Here is an 18,081-nt window from a genome sequence, read left to right as displayed (position 1 = left end):
GCCCCAAAATGTCCATCTTTTAGCAAATTCCATAAACGTTGTCCAGATTGCAATATTAGGAGGGGTTTCTGCAAATTTGCTAAAAAAAGTAGGCAGTTTAAGGTCCTTTTCAGGGGCTAATAGAGGAGGGGGCAGCATAAATGTCCAACCTTTAGTACTTGGTTGTCACAATTCTGTACTTGGTTGTCACAATTCTGTGTGCTGTTTTCAAGGGTAAAATTGATGGAGCTTACAGTATTATCAAAGTAAAAGAGGTTTCTGAAATCCCATGCTGCTTTTTTCTTCCTTGCAGATTTGAACAAGCAAAGCATTTTTCAAATCTGCAGCATTTTTATTCTTTTGCATTTTTGCAGCTTTTTCCACGCATTCAAATGAATGGGTAAAAACCTCAAGTAAAAACGCATCAAAAATGCACATATTTTATGCTATGCAAATTGCCTCTTCTGAGAAAAAGAGGACTTAAACTCTATAGCGCCACCTGTTGGAAGTAGCGATCCTACAAGTCACAATCAACTCTTTAACGAGTCGTGCAATATGACTTAGGATAAAAGCCAAATTAGTATCTCAATTCGCAGACACGGTGTTTCGGGCTGTTGGCCCTCGTCAGCGCAAAGCATGAGAACTAATTTGGCTAGGGGAGAGGTTCTGGACTGGGGTCTAAGGGGTATAGTTTCTTCTTATGGAGAGTGACATACCATCTCTGGCTTGTCAAGGTAAGGAGGCTTATTTGCCGTACAATGCTCCTCTGGGAAATATAATATGCAAATTGCCTCTTCTGAGAAAAAGAGGACTTAAACTCTATAGCGCCACCTGTTGGAAGTAGCGATCCTACAAGTCACAATCAACTCTTTAACGAGTCGTGCAATATGACTTAGGATAAAAGCCAAATTAGTATCTCAATTCACAGACACGGTGTTTCGGGCTGTTGGCCCTCGTCAGTGCGAAGCATGAGAACTAATTTGGCTAGGTATTTTTCCTGCCATACTCTGATTTTCGGTGCAGAAAAGTCTGCTGCAAATATTCAACATGTCCACCTACCCTTTAGGCCTCATTTAGATGTCCATGTACAAGAAAATTTGACTTATTGTTTTGATCAAACTTTGATTAGACTCTGATAAGAATTTGCGCAGAGCATGGTCCAAGTATCATCAGTTTTTCTCATATGTGTAGAGAAAAAAAAGTTTTTCTACATTCTGCTTTCTGACAAGCTGTGAAAATTGGACTTTTTTTTCACAGACTCATAGACTTCCATTGTCAATTTTTGGCCCTCGTCAGCGCAAAGCATGAGAACTAATTTGGCTAGGGGAGAGGTTCTGGACTGGGGTCTAAGGGGTATAGTTTCTTCTTATGGAGAGTGACATACCATCTCTGGCTTGTCAAGGTAAGGAGGCTTATTTGCCGTACAATGCTCCTCTGGGAAATATAATATGCAAATTGCCTCTTCTGAGAAAAAGAGGACTTAAACTCTATAGCGCCACCTGTTGGAAGTAGCGATCCTACAAGTCACAATCAACTCTTTAACGAGTCGTGCAATATGACTTAGGATAAAAGCCAAATTAGTATCTCAATTCGCAGACACGGTGTTTCGGGCTGTTGGCCCTCGTCAGCGCAAAGCATGAGAACTAATTTGGCTAGGGGAGAGGTTCTGGACTGGGGTCTAAGGGGTATAGTTTCTTCTTATGGAGAGTGACATACCATCTCTGGCTTGTCAAGGTAAGGAGGCTTATTTGCCGTACAATGCTCCTCTGGGAAATATAATATGCAAATTGCCTCTTCTGAGAAAAAGAGGACTTAAACTCTATAGCGCCACCTGTTGGAAGTAGCGATCCTACAAGTCACAATCAACTCTTTAACGAGTCGTGCAATATGACTTAGGATAAAAGCCAAATTAGTATCTCAATTCGCAGACACGGTGTTTCGGGCTGTTGGCCCTCGTCAGTGCGAAGCATGAGAACTAATTTGGCTAGGTATTTTTCCTGCCATACTCTGATTTTCGGTGCAGAAAAGTCTGCTGCAAATATTCAACATGTCCACCTACCCTTTAGGCCTCATTTAGATGTCCATGTACAAGAAAATTTGACTTATTGTTTTGATCAAACTTTGATTAGACTCTGATAAGAATTTGCGCAGAGCATGGTCCAAGTATCATCAGTTTTTCTCATATGTGTAGAGAAAAAAAAGTTTTTCTACATTCTGCTTTCTGACAAGCTGTGAAAATTGGACTTTTTTTTCACAGACTCATAGACTTCCATTGTCAATTTTGATCCGACCCACAGATCAAAATCTGACATGTCTCCATGATTTACGCTGACTGCTTGGTCTGCGATAAATCAAGGAAATGTGAATGGTCCCATAGACTATCACAGGTACAAGTTCTATCTGTGAAAAACATGGATAGCGCTCGAACACAAAAAACGGACATATGGATGAGGCCTAAGGATGTAAACGTTAGTAAGTTTAGAACTTCATAACCACTGGTAGCCAAACCTGGTGAGATACTTTGACATGTAGTGCACGAAAAGCCTAACCACGCTACACTTTCTACACAAGGTGATAAGTGTGAAGGATGTCAATGCAATCACCCAGTCATATACCCCATAGCAGCGCTCTGACCTTTCCCTAAGTCAGCTATTAGTGATGAGCGAGTATACTCGTTGCTCGGATTTTCCAGAGCACGTTCGGGTGGTCTCCGAGTATTTGTGACTAGGGTTAAGCGACCTTGACCTTTTTAGAGTCGAGTCGTGTTTCGCGAAACCCGACTATCTTAGAAGTCGAGTCGAGTGGAATCGGCCGATTATCGTGAAAAGTCCGGTATCGCCCGAAACACGAAACCCAATGCAAGTCAATAGGGGAGCATAGTCGGCAGTGAGTGGAGGCCAGGAAAACACCTACACTGCCCATTTTAATGGCAAAAACATCCATTCTTGTTACAGAAGCTTGTCAATCGTAATTTACCTTATAATAATTGGAGGGCATTTGAAATTGGGGGTCATTTGGCTAAAGTTGTGGGGGGTAGGGCTGGTTCAAGTAATTAGTGGGCCCAGGAAATCTGGAACACGTCACGGCAGTGGAGCAGGGAGAGGTAAGTATTTCAACTTTGCAAGTGCTGAGATCCTGAGCAAGCAGGGGGGGCCCAGTCGTTGGCATTGGCACTGGCACAGGGCCCCTCAAAGTACAGCGGTGTGTTTGCATGGCGGGGGCGCCTCCCACCGGCAGCAACACTTTTGCGTACTATGAGAGGCCCTGTGCCAGTGACGTCGCCAACTAGTATTCCTCCCCCCACCTGATGAAGGAACCTGCACTTTCATCTGCACCTTTCTCTTTGTCCCCGTGTAAGGTGGTATGGTATGTGGGAAGAGGAACCTGACTTTCAGCAGGGTCACAATCTTGCTGTGTAGCGTGCACGGGGAATTTTGCGTTATGGGTCAATGTACCAGCAGACTCATCTATCACTGGCTGGGCAATGGGCAGGATGAGGAGGAAACACAAATATAGGCCCAAAGAATAAAGTGGGCTAAATGCAGTTAAAAATTGGTAACACAGGACTAACCAGGGGGCATTGCAGTGGAGGACAACTGGAATGAGAGGCTGACACAGAGAGTAGGCCCAAATCAGTAAGTAGTCGAAATGCAGTTCAAAATTGGCAATCGTAGTAAACAGGCGGCACAGCTTTGTTCAGTGGAGGAGAACAGCAAGGAGTGGCAGACACCGATAGAAGGCCCCAACCCAACTAGTAGGCCAAATGCAGTCTAACATTAACAACTGCTTAATGAGAGCCTGAAAATGGAATTTCAGGACAGGAAACCAGGAGAACAGCAAGGAGCGGCAGACACTGTTAGTAGGCCCCAAACCAACTAGTACGCCAAATGCAGTTGTTCCATTTAACCACTATTTAACAAGAGCCTGAAGATAGAAGCTCAGGAAAGGCAACCTGGAGAACACCTTGGAGTGGAACACACCGTCTCTACACCCCATACCCAATTTGTAGGCCTAATGCAGTGTAGTTTCCAACAACTACTAAACGAGAGCATTAAGATCGAAGCAATGGCGAGGAAACCTGGGGAACACCTTGGAGTGGAACACACCATCTCTCTACACCCCATACCCATTTTGTAGGCCTAATGCAGCGTAGTTTCCAACAACTACTAAACGAGAGCATTAAGATCGAAGCAATGGCGAGGAAACCTGGGGAACACCTTGGAGTGGAACACACCGTCTCTACACCCCATACCCAATTTGTAGGCCTAATGCAGTGTAGTTTCCAACAACTACTAAACGAGAGCATTAAGATCAAAGCAATGGCGAGGAAACCTGGGGAACACCTTGGAGTGGAACACACCATCTCTCTACACCCCATACCCAATTTGTAGGCCTAATGCAGTGTAGTTTTCTACAACTACTAAACGAGAGTCGGAAGACCGAAGCAATATGGACGAAACCTGGGGAACACCTTGGAGTGTAACACACCATCTCTCTACACCCCATACCCAATTTGTAGGCCTAATGCAGTGTAGTTTTCTACAACTACTAAACGAGAGTCGGAAGACCGAAGCAATGTGGATGAAACCTGGGGAACACCTTGGAGTGTAACACACCATCTCTCTACACCCCATACCCAATTTGTAGGCCTAATGCAGTGTAGTTTTCTACAACTACTAAACGAGAGTCGGAAGACCGAAGCAATGTGGACGAAACCTGGGGAACACCTTGGAGTGGAACACACCATCTCTCTACACCCCATACCCAATTTGTAGGCCTAATGCAGTGTAGTTTCCAACAACTACTAAACGAGAGCCAGAAGATCGAAGCAATGGAGAGGAAACCTGGGGAACACCTTGGAGTGTAACACACCATCTCTCTACACCCCATACCCAATTTGTAGGCCTAATGCAGCGTAGTTTCCAACAACTACTAAACGAGAGCATTAAGATCGAAGCAATGGCGAGGAAACCTGGGGAACACCTTGGAGTGGAACACACCATCTCTCTACACCCCATACCCATTTTGTAGGCCTAATGCAGTGTAGTTTCCAACAACTACTAAACGAGAGCCTGAAGATAGAAGCTCAGGAAAGGCAACCTGGAGAACACCTTGGAGTGGAACACACCGTCTCTACACCCCATACCCAATTTGTAGGCCTAATGCAGTGTAGTTTCCAACAACTACTAAACGAGAGCATTAAGATCGAAGCAATGGCGAGGAAACCTGGGGAACACCTTGGAGTGGAACACACCATCTCTCTACACCCCATACCCAATTTGTAGGCCTAATGCAGTGTAGTTTTCTACAACTACTAAACGAGAGTCGGAAGACCGAAGCAATGTGGACGAAACCTGGGGAACACCTTGGAGTGTAACACACCATCTCTCTACACCCCATACCCAATTTGTAGGCCTAATGCAGTGTAGTTTTCTACAACTACTAAACGAGAGTCGGAAGACCGAAGCAATGTGGACGAAACCTGGGGAACACCTTGGAGTGTAACACACCATCTCTCTACACCCCATACCCAATTTGTAGGCCTAATGCAGTGTAGTTTTCTACAACTACTAAACGAGAGTCGGAAGACCGAAGCAATGTGGACGAAACCTGGGGAACACCTTGGAGTGGAACACACCATCTCTCTACACCCCATACCCAATTTGTAGGCCTAATGCAGTGTAGTTTCCAACAACTACTAAACGAGAGCCAGAAGATTGAAGCAATGGAGAGGAAACCTGGGGAACACCTTGGAGTGTAACACACCATCTCTCTACACCCCATACCCAATTTGTAGGCCTAATGCAGCGTAGTTTCCAACAACTACTAAACGAGAGCATTAAGATCGAAGCAATGGCGAGGAAACCTGGGGAACACCATGGAGTGGAACACACCATCTCTCTACACCCCATACCCATTTTGTAGGCCTAATGCAGTGTAGTTTCCAACAACTACTAAACGAGAGCCAGAAGATCGAAGCAATGGAGAGGAAACCTGGGGAACACCTTGGAGTGTAACACACCATCTCTCTACACCCCATACCCAATTTGTAGGCCTAATGCAGCGTAGTTTCCAACAACTACTAAACGAGAGCATTAAGATTGAAGCAATGGAGAGGAAACCTGGGGAACACCTTGGAGTGGAACACACCATCTCTCTACACCCCATACCCATTTTGTAGGCCTAATGCAGTGTAGTTTCCAACAACTACTAAACGAGAGCCTGAAGATAGAAGCTCAGGAAAGGCAACCTGGAGAACACCTTGGAGTGGAACACACCGTCTCTACACCCCATACCCATTTTGTAGGCCTAATGCAGTGTAGTTTCCAACAACTACTAAACGAGAGCCTGAAGATAGAAGCTCAGGAAAGGCAACCTGGGGAACACCTTGGAGTGGAACACACCATCTCTCTACACCCCATACCCAATTTGTAGGCCTAATGCAGCGTAGTTTCCAACAACTACTAAACGAGAGCATTAAGATCGAAGCAATGGAGAGGAAACCTGGGGAACACCTTGGAGTGGAACACACCATCTCTCTACACCCCATACCCATTTTGTAGGCCTAATGCAGTGTAGTTTCCAACAACTACTAAACGAGAGCCTGAAGATAGAAGCTCAGGAAAGGCAACCTGGAGAACACCTTGGAGTGGAACACACCGTCTCTACACCCCATACCCATTTTGTAGGCCTAATGCAGTGTAGTTTCCAACAACTACTAAACGAGAGCCTGAAGATAGAAGCTCAGGAAAGGCAACCTGGGGAACACCTTGGAGTGGAACACACCATCTCTCTACACCCCATACCCAATTTGTAGGCCTAATGCAGTGTAGTTTTCTACAACTACTAAACGAGAGTCGGAAGACCGAAGCAATGTGGACGAAACCTGGGGAACACCTTGGAGTGTAACACACCATCTCTCTACACCCCATACCCAATTTGTAGGCCTAATGCAGTGTAGTTTTCTACAACTACTAAACGAGAGTCGGAAGACCGAAGCAATGTGGACGAAACCTGGGGAACACCTTGGAGTGGAACACACCATCTCTCTACACCCCATACCCAATTTGTAGGCCTAATGCAGTGTAGTTTCCAACAACTACTAAACGAGAGCATTAAGATCGAAGCAATGGCGAGGAAACCTGGGGAACACCTTGGAGTGGAACACACCATCTCTCTACACCCCATACCCAATTTGTAGGCCTAATGCAGCGTAGTTTCCAACAACTACTAAACGAGAACATTAAGATCGAAGCAATGGCGAGGAAACCTGGGGAACACCTTGGAGTGGAACACACCATCTCTCTACACCCCATACCCATTTTGTAGGTCTAATGCAGTGTAGTTTCCAACAACTACTAAACGAGAGCCTGAAGATAGAAGCTCAGGAAAGGCAACCTGGAGAACACCTTGGAGTGGAACACACCGTCTCTACACCCCATACACAATTTGTAGGCCTAATGCAGTGTAGTTTCCAACAACTACTAAACGAGAGCATTAAGATCGAAGCAATGGCGAGGAAACCTGGGGAACACCTTGGAGTGGAACACACCATCTCTCTACACCCCATACCCAATTTGTAGGCCTAATGCAGTGTAGTTTTCTACAACTACTAAACGAGAGTCGGAAGACTGAAGCAATGTGGACGAAACCTGGGGCACACCTTGGGGCGGCAGACACCGTTAGTAGGCCCTACCAAAGTTGTACCCCCAGTGCAGTTTTAAAATTCCTAGAGGCTGAAAACAAGACTATTGACGCTCAGCTTTTTTCAAAGGAACACAGCTGAATTGAGTGGCGCAGACAGACACAGGTAGTAGGCCTTAAACCAAAAATTGTGGCTCACTGCAGCTTAAAAAAGGTTACAGGGGTACACAGGCAGCATTACTCTGGGCAGTGGAGGACAATTTCAATAGTGGACCGCAGACAGACTTTGTACGCCTACTATTAAAAAAAGGATGCACTATGCAATAAAAAATAGGTTCCAGGGGTACACAGGTAGCAGTGGTGTGGTCAGTGTAGGAGTAGTAGAAAGAAGGGACCACAGACAGGCTTCGAAGGCCTAACATAACAAAATAGGGCTGTTGGCAATTTCAAATTGGTTCCAGGGGTACACGGGCAGCAATGGTCTGGTCAGTGTAGTAGTAGTAGAAAGAAGGGACCGCAGACAGGCTTCGAAGGCCTAACATAACAAAATAGGGCTGTTGGCAATTTCAAATTGGTTCCAGGGGTACACGGGCAGCAATGGTCTGGTCAGTGTAGTAGTAGTAGAAAGAAGGGACCGCAGACAGGCTTCGAAGGCCTAACATAACAAAATAGGGCTGTTGGCAATTTAAAATTGGTTCCAGGGGTACACGGGCAGCAGTAGAATGGTGAGTGGAGGCCTAGTGGAAGGAGGGACCGCAGACAGGCTTCGAAGGCCTAACATAAAAAAAATTGGGCTGGCTGTAGGCAATTTAAAATTGGTTCCAGGGGTACACGGGCAGCAGTAGAATGGTCAGTGGAGGCCTAGTGGAAGGAGGGACCGCAGACAGGCTTAGAAGGCCTAACATAAAAAAATTGGGCTGTAGGCAATTTAAAATTGGTTCCATGGGTACACGGGCAGCAGTAGAATGGTCAGTGGAGGCCTAGTGGAAGGAGGGACCGCAGACAGGCTTCGAAGGCCTAACATAAAAAAAATTGGGCTGGCTGTAGGCAATTTAAATTTGGTTCCAGGGGTACACGGGCAGCAATGGTCTGGTCAGTGTAGTAGTAGTAGAAAGAAGGGACCGCAGACAGGCTTCAAAGGCCTAACATAACAAAATAGGGCTGTTGGCAATTTCAAATTGGTTCCAGGGGTACACGGGCAGCAATGGTCTGGTCAGTGTAGTAGTAGTAGAAAGAAGGGACCGCAGACAGGCTTCGAAGGCCTAACATAAAAAAAATTGGGCTGGCTGTAGGCAATTTAAAATTGGTTCCAGGGGTACACGGGCAGCAGTAGAATGGTCAGTGGAGGCCTAGTGGAAGGAGGGACCGCAGACAGGCTTCGAAGGCCTAACATAAAAAAAATTGGGCTGGCTGTAGGCAATTTAAATTTGGTTCCAGGGGTACACGGGCAGCAATGGTCTGGTCAGTGTAGTAGTAGTAGAAAGAAGGGACCGCAGACAGGCTTCGAAGGCCTAACATAAAAAAATTGGGCTGTAGGCAATTTAAAATTGGTTCCATGGGTACACGGGCAGCAGTAGAATGGTCAGTGGAGGCCTAGTGGAAGGAGGGACCGCAGACAGGCTTCGAAGGCCTAACATAAAAAAAATTGGGCTGGCTGTAGGCAATTTAAATTTGGTTCCAGGGGTACACGGGCAGCAATGGTCTGGTCAGTGTAGTAGTAGTAGAAAGAAGGGACCGCAGACAGGCTTCGAAGGCCTAACTGTTATGGCTGGCAATCAGGCCACACAGCGTGCAGTAATCAGCGCACATACAGAGATCTGGCAATAACCCAAAACAATAGGACGAGCTCTGAGACGTGGAATCTCTGTAGACTGCAGTACCTGATCTATCCTCACACAACTGGAAGCAGCAGTGGATTGCGCCTATCCACTACCTATGCAACTCGGCACTGCCTGAGGAGCTGACTAGCCTGAAGATAGAAATACAAGCCTGACTTACCTCAGAGAAATACCCCAAAGGAATAGGCAGCCCCCACATATAATGACTGTTAGCAAGATGAAAAGACAAACGTAGGAATGAAATAGATTCAGCAAAGTGAGGCCCGATATTCTAGACAGAGCGAGGATAGCAAAGAGAACTATGCAGTCTACAAAAAACCCTAAAACGAAAACCACGCAAAGGGGCAAAAAGACCCACCGTGCCGAACAGCACGGCGGTGCACCCCTTTGCTTCTCAGAGCTTCCAGCAAAAGATAATAACAAGCTGGACAGAAAAAACAGAAAACAAACTAGAAGCACTTATCTAGCAGAGCAGCAGGCCCAAGGAAAGATGCAGTAGCTCAGATCCAACACTGGAACATTGACAAGGAGCAAGGAAGACAGACTCAGGTGGAGCTAAATAGCAAGGCAGCCAACGAGCTCACCAAAACACCTGAGGGAGGAAGCCCAGAGACTGCAATACCACTTGTGACCACAGAAGTGAACTCAGCCACAGAATTCACAACAGTACCCCCCCCTTGAGGAGGGGTCACCGAACCCTCACCAGAACCCCCAGGCCGACCAGGATGAGCCACATGAAAGGCACGAACAAGATCTGGGGCATGGACATCAGAGGCAAAAACCCAGGAATTATCTTCCTGAGCATAACCCTTCCATTTGACCAGATACTGGAGTTTCCGTCTAGAGACACGAGAATCCAAAATCTTCTCCACAATATACTCCAATTCCCCCTCCACCAAAACAGGGGCAGGAGGCTCCACAGATGGAACCATAGGTGCCACGTATCTCCTCAACAACGACCTATGGAATACATTATGTATGGAAAAGGAGTCTGGGAGGGTCAGACGAAAAGACACCGGATTGAGAATCTCAGAAATCCTATACGGACCAATAAAACGAGGTTTAAATTTAGGAGAGGAAACCTTCATAGGTATATGACGAGAAGATAACCAAACCAGATCCCCAACACGAAGTCGGGGTCCCACACGGCGTCTGCGATTAGCGAAAAGCTGAGCCTTCTCCTGGGACAAGGTCAAATTGTCCACTACCTGAGTCCAGATCTGCTGCAACCTGTCCACCACATTATCCACACCAGGACAGTCCGAAGACTCAACCTGTCCTGAAGAGAAACGAGGATGGAACCCAGAATTGCAGAAAAATGGAGAGACCAAGGTAGCCGAGCTGGCCCGATTATTAAGGGCGAACTCAGCCAACGGCAAAAATGACACCCAATCATCCTGGTCAGCGGAAACAAAACATCTCAGATATGTTTCCAAGGTCTGATTGGTTCGTTCGGTCTGGCCATTAGTCTGAGGATGGAAGGCCGAGGAAAAAGATAGGTCAATGCCCATCCTACCACAAAAGGCTCGCCAGAACCTCGAGACAAACTGGGAACCTCTGTCAGAAACAATATTCTCAGGAATGCCATGTAAACGAACCACATGCTGGAAGAACAAAGGCACCAAATCAGAGGAGGAAGGCAATTTAACCAAGGGCACCAGATGGACCATTTTAGAAAAGCGATCACAGACCACCCAAATGACAGACATCTTTTGAGAAACGGGAAGGTCAGAAATGAAATCCATCGAAATATGTGTCCAAGGCCTCTTCGGGACCGGCAAGGGCAAAAGCAACCCACTGGCACGTGAACAGCAGGGCTTAGCCCTAGCACAAATTCCACAGGACTGCACAAAAGCACGCACATCCCGTGACAGAGATGGCCACCAGAAGGATCTAGCAACCAACTCCCTGGTACCAAAGATTCCTGGATGACCGGCCAGCACCGAACAATGAAGTTCAGAGATAACTTTACTAGTCCACCTATCAGGGACGAACAGTTTCTCGGCCGGACAACGATCAGGTTTATTAGCCTGAAATTTCTGCAACACTCTCCGCAAATCAGGGGAGATGGCAGACACAATGACTCCTTCCTTGAGGATACTCGCCGGCTCAGATAACCCCGGAGAGTCGGGCACAAAACTCCTAGACAGAGCATCCGCCTTCACATTTTTAGAGCCCGGAAGGTATGAAATCACAAAATCAAAACGAGCAAAAAACAACGACCAACGGGCCTGTCTAGGATTCAAGCGCTTGGCAGACTCAAGATAAGTAAGGTTCTTATGATCAGTCAAAACCACCACGCGATGCTTAGCACCCTCAAGCCAATGACGCCACTCCTCGAATGCCCACTTCATGGCCAGCAACTCTCGGTTGCCCACATCATAATTACGCTCAGCAGCAGAAAATTTCCTGGAAAAGAAAGCACATGGTTTGAACACTGAGCAACCAGAACCTCTCTGTGACAAAACCGCCCCTGCACCAATCTCAGAAGCATCAACCTCGACCTGGAACGGAAGAGAAACATCAGGTTGACACAACACAGGGGCACAGCAAAAACGACGCTTCAACTCCTGAAAAGCTTCCACGGCAGCAGAAGACCAATTAACCAAATCAGCACCCTTCTTGGTCAAATCGGTCAATGGTCTGGCAATGCTAGAAAAATTACAGATGAAGCGACGATAAAAATTAGCAAAGCCCAGGAATTTCTGCAAACTTTTTAGAGATGTCGGCTGAGTCCAATCCTGGATGGCCTGAACCTTAACCGGATCCATCTCGATAGTAGAAGGGGAAAAGATGAACCCCAAAAATGAAACTTTCTGCACACCGAAGAGACACTTTGATCCCTTCACGAACAAGGAATTAGCACGCAGTACCTGGAAAACCATTCTGACTTGCTTCACATGAGACTCCCAATCATCTGAGAAGATCAAAATGTCATCCAAGTAAACAATCAAGAATTTATCCAGATACTCACGGAAAATGTCATGCATAAAAGACTGAAAAACAGATGGAGCATTGGCAAGTCCGAACGGCATCACCAGATACTCAAAATGACCCTCGGGCGTATTAAATGCCGTTTTCCATTCATCTCCCTGCCTGATTCTCACCAGATTATACGCACCACGAAGATCAATCTTAGTAAACCAACTAGCCCCCTTAATCCGAGCAAACAAGTCAGAAATCAATGGCAAGGGATACTGAAACTTAACAGTGATCTTATTAAGAAGGCGGTAATCAATACACGGTCTTAGCGAACCATCCTTCTTGGCTACAAAAAAGAACCCTGCTCCCAATGGTGACGACGATGGGCGAATATGTCCCTTCTCCAGGGACTCCTTCACATAACTGCGCATAGCGGTGTGTTCAGGTACGGACAAATTAAATAAACGACCCTTAGGGAATTTACTACCAGGAATCAAATCGATAGCACAATCACAATTCCTATGCGGAGGAAGGGCATCAGACTTGGACTCTTCAAATACATCCTGAAAGTCCGACAAGAACTCTGGGATGTCAGAAGGAATGGATGACGAAATAGACAAAAATGGAACATCACCATGTACTCCCTGACAACCCCAGCTGGTTACCGACATAGAGTTCCAATCCAATACTGGATTATGGGTTTGTAGCCATGGCAACCCCAACACGACCACATCATGCAAATTATGCAGTACCAAAAAGCGAATAACTTCCTGATGTGCAGGAGCCATGCACATGGTCAGCTGGGCCCAGTACTGAGGCTTATTCTTGGCCAGAGGTGTAGCATCAATTCCTCTCAACGGAATAGGACACCGCAAAGGCTCCAAGAAAAATCCACAACGTTTAGCATAATCCAAATCCATCAGATTCAGGGCAGCGCCTGAATCCACAAACGCCATGACAGAATATGATGACAAAGAGCACATTAAGGTAATGGACAAAAGGAATTTGGACTGTACAGTACCAATAACGGCAGAGCTATCGAACCGCCTAGTGCGTTTAGGACAATTAGAAATAGCATGAGTAGAATCACCACAATAGAAACACAGTCTGTTCAGACGTCTGTGTTCGTGCCGTTCTACTTTAGTCATAGTCCTGTCGCACTGCATAGGCTCAGGTTTACTCTCAGACAATACCGCCAGATGGTGCACAGATTTACGCTCGCGCAAGCGACGACCGATCTGAATGGCCAAGGACATAGACTCATTCAAACCAGCAGGCATAGGAAATCCCACCATTACATCCTTAAGAGCTTCAGAGAGACCCTTTCTGAACAAAGCCGCTAGTGCAGATTCATTCCACAGAGTGAGTACTGACCATTTTCTAAATTTCTGACAATATACTTCTACATCATCCTGACCCTGGCATAAAGCCAGCAGATTTTTCTCAGCTTGATCCACTGAATTAGGCTCATCGTAAAGCAATCCCAGCGCCTGGAAAAACGCATCAACATTACTCACTGCAGAATCTCCTGGTGCAAGAGAAAACGCCCAGTCCTGTGGGTCGCCGCGCAAAAAAGAAATAATAATCAAAACCTGTTGAATAGGATTACCAGAAGAATGAGGTTTCAAGGCCAAAAATAGCTTACAATTATTTCTGAAGCTCAGGAACTTAGTTCTGTCACCAAAAAACAAATCAGGAATCGGAATTCTTGGTTCTAGCATCGATTTCTGATCAATAGTATCTTGAATCTTTTGTACATTTACAACGAGATTATCCATTGAGGAGCACAGAGCCTGAATATCCATGTCCACAGCTGTGTCCTGAAGCACTCTAATGTCTAGGGGAAAAAAAAGACTGAAGACAGAGCTAAGAAAAAAAAATGATGTCAGGATTTCTTTTTTCCCTCTATTGGAAATCATTGAAGGGCTCCTTGTACTGTTATGGCTGGCAATCAGGCCACACAGCGTGCAGTAATCAGCGCACATACAGAGATCTGGCAATAACCCAAAACAATAGGACGAGCTCTGAGACGTGGAATCTCTGTAGACTGCAGTACCTGATCTATCCTCACACAACTGGAAGCAGCAGTGGATTGCGCCTATCCACTACCTATGCAACTCGGCACTGCCTGAGGAGCTGACTAGCCTGAAGATAGAAATACAAGCCTGACTTACCTCAGAGAAATACCCCAAAGGAATAGGCAGCCCCCACATATAATGACTGTTAGCAAGATGAAAAGACAAACGTAGGAATGAAATAGATTCAGCAAAGTGAGGCCCGATATTCTAGACAGAGCGAGGATAGCAAAGAGAACTATGCAGTCTACAAAAAACCCTAAAACGAAAACCACGCAAAGGGGCAAAAAGACCCACCGTGCCGAACTAACAGCACGGCGGTGCACCCCTTTGCTTCTCAGAGCTTCCAGCAAAAGATAATAACAAGCTGGACAGAAAAAACAGAAAACAAACTAGAAGCACTTATCTAGCAGAGCAGCAGGCCCAAGGAAAGATGCAGTAGCTCAGATCCAACACTGGAACATTGACAAGGAGCAAGGAAGACAGACTCAGGTGGAGCTAAATAGCAAGGCAGCCAACGAGCTCACCAAAACACCTGAGGGAGGAAGCCCAGAGACTGCAATACCACTTGTGACCACAGAAGTGAACTCAGCCACAGAATTCACAACACCTAACATAACAAAATAGGGCTGTTGGCAATTTCAAATTGGTTCCAGGGGTACACGGGCAGCAATGGTCTGGTCAGTGTAGTAGTAGTAGAAAGAAGGGACCGCAGACAGGCTTCGAAGGCCTAACATAAAAAAAATTGGGCTGGCTGTAGGCAATTTAAAATTGGTTCCAGGGGTACATGGGCAGCAGTAGAATGGTCAGTGGAGGCCTAGTGGAAAGAGGGACCACAGACAGGCTTCGAAGGCCTAACATAAAAAAAATTGGGCTGGCTGTAGGCAATTTAAATTTGGTTCCAGGGGTACATGGGCAGCAATGGTCTGGTCAGTGTAGTAGTAGTAGAAAGAAGGGACCGCAGACAGGCTTCGAAGGCCTAACATGACAAAATAGGGCTGTTGGCAATTTAAAATTGGTTCCAGGGGTACACGGGCAGCAGTAGAATGGTCAGTGGAGGCCTAGTGGAAGGAGGGACCGCAGACAGGCTTCGAAGGCCTAACATAAAATAATCAGGCTGTTGGCAATTTAAAATTGGTTCCAGGGGTACACGGGCAGCAGTGGTCTGGTCAGTGGAGGTCTAGTGGAAGGAGGGACCGCAGACAGGCTTCGAAGGCCTAACATAATAACATTGGACAGGCTGTAGGCACTTTATAATTGGTTCCAGGAGTACACGGGCAGCAGTAGACAGGTCAGTGTAGTAGTAGTTGAAAGAACTGGCCGCAGACAGGCTTCGAAGGCCTAACATAATAAAATGGGCTGGCTGTAGGCAATTTAAAATTGGTTCCAGGGGTAGACGGGCAGCAGTGGTCTGGTCAGCGGAGGCCGATTGTAATGAGTGTCTGCCAGTTAGTAGTCCAAAACAATAAATAAATGTGAATGTCTCGCATTAAAACAAAACGAAAACACTAAAGGGTGCAATCATTAGGTTCAGGAGTGGGATCCTCTGCGTAGTTTCAGACCTACTAATTTAGCGCAAAGTATTTACTGTGGTAAATAGAGGACACTGCCCCTGACTATGTTAAGTACCATCATACATGTCAACACAATGGTATTGTCAGTGGCAGGAATGGAAGGATGTCAGCGCATACACTAAACATTGGTGGAAGTGTGAGAGATAACTGTGGAAGTGGTAGAGCAATGTTTGACCTGGGGTTGGGTGAACTCTCTTGTGGCCGGCGGTACAGGCCCAGGGCCCCTCATGTTACAACAGTGTGTCTGACGTTGGGTGCGCACCACCACCGCCAGAGACACTTTATTGTACTATGAGGGACCCAGTGGCAGTGCCGTCGACCAAAAGCGGGCACACCCACCTCTTCAGACAAACAGCACTCTCACGGGTGCTTGCGCCAAGTCGCGATACTACGGCCCCGTGTGGGGAGTTTGGCCATTTAGGGAGGTGTAAACATGTCGTATGCTGGACAATCAGCTGCAGCAAATTAGACATTCGAAAAGTAATTCACAGTAGTCCACAGGCAAGAGCTTTTCGTAGGAAAGCTAGGTGTCTGCCGGGCAAGGTGGGGCAAAATAATTCGAAATCCAGTTGTGGTTCATTTTAATGAATGTTAGATCATCAACATTTTGGGTAGCCAGACGAGTCCTTTTTTCGGTTAATATTGAACCTGCAGCACTGAATACTCTTTCTGATAGGACACTAGCTGCCGGGCAAGCAAGCTCCTGCAATGCATATTCTGCCAATTCTGGCCAGGTGTCTAATTTTGATGCCCAGTAATCAAATGGGAATGACGGTTGAGGGAGAACATCGATAAGGGATGAAAAATAGTTAGTAACCATACTGGACAAATGTTGTCTCCTGTCACTTTCAATTGATGCAGCAGTACCTGTCCTGTCTGCGGTCATAGCAAAATCACTCCACAACCTGGTCAGAAAACCCCTCTGTCCAACGCCACTTCTGATGTGTGCACCCCTAACACTCCTGGTCTGCTGCCCCCTGGAGCTCGTGTGAGAACGATCATGGGCGCTGTGTGCTGGGAATGCCTGAAGCAAACGGTCAACAAGAGTTGATTGTTTGGTTGCTAATATTAGTTCCAAGTTCTCATGTGGCATAATATTTTGCAATTTGCCTTTATAGCAAGGATCAAGGAAGCAGGCCAACCAGTAATCATCATCGTTCATCATTTTAGTAATGCGTGTGTCCCTTTTGAGGATACGTAAGGCATAATCCGCCATGTGGGCCAAAGTTCCAGTTGTCAAACCTGCGGTTGTGATTGGTTGAGGGGCAGTTTCAGGCAAATCTACGTCACTTGTGTCCCTCAAAAAACCAGAACCCGGCCTTGCCACGCAACCAATTTCCAGTGCCCCCGGGAAAGCTTCCTCATTAAAAATATACTCATCCCCATCATCCTCCTCGTCCTCCACCTCCTCTTCGCCCGCTACCTCGTCCTGTACACTGCCCTGACCAGACAATGGCTGACTGTCATCAAGGCTTTCCTCTTCCTCTGGTGCAGACGCCTGATCCTTTATGTGCGTCAAACTTTGCATCAGCAGACACATTAGGGGGATGCTCATGCTTATTATGGCGTTGTCTGCACTAACCAGCCGTGTGCATTCCTCAAAACACTGAAGGACTTGACACATGTCTTGTATCTTCGACCACTGCACACCTGAAAACTCCATGTCTGCCATCCTACTGCCTGCCCGTGTATGTGTATCCTCCCACAAAGACATAACAGCCCGCCTCTGTTGGCACAGTCTCTGAAGCATGTGCAGTGTTGAGTTCCACCTTGTTGCAACGTCTATGATTAGGCGATGCTGGGGAAGGTTCAAAGACCGCTGATAGGTCTGCATACGGCTGGAGTGTACAGGCGAACGTCGGACATGTGAGCAAAGTCCACGCACTTTGAGGAGCAAGTCGGAGAACCCAGGATAAGTTTTCAATAAGCACTGCACCACCAGGTTTAAGGTGTGAGCCAGGCAAGGAATGTGTTTCAGTTGGGAAAGGGAGATGGCAGCCATGAAATTCCTTCCGTTATCACTCACTACCTTGCCTGCCTCAAGATCTA

This window comes from Ranitomeya imitator, chromosome 2 (genome assembly GCF_032444005.1).
Source record: "Ranitomeya imitator isolate aRanImi1 chromosome 2, aRanImi1.pri, whole genome shotgun sequence".
Taxonomy (NCBI): Eukaryota; Metazoa; Chordata; class Amphibia; order Anura; family Dendrobatidae; genus Ranitomeya; species Ranitomeya imitator.
The sequence above is the reverse complement of the archived record's forward strand: the minus strand, read 5'-3'. Positions refer to the sequence as shown.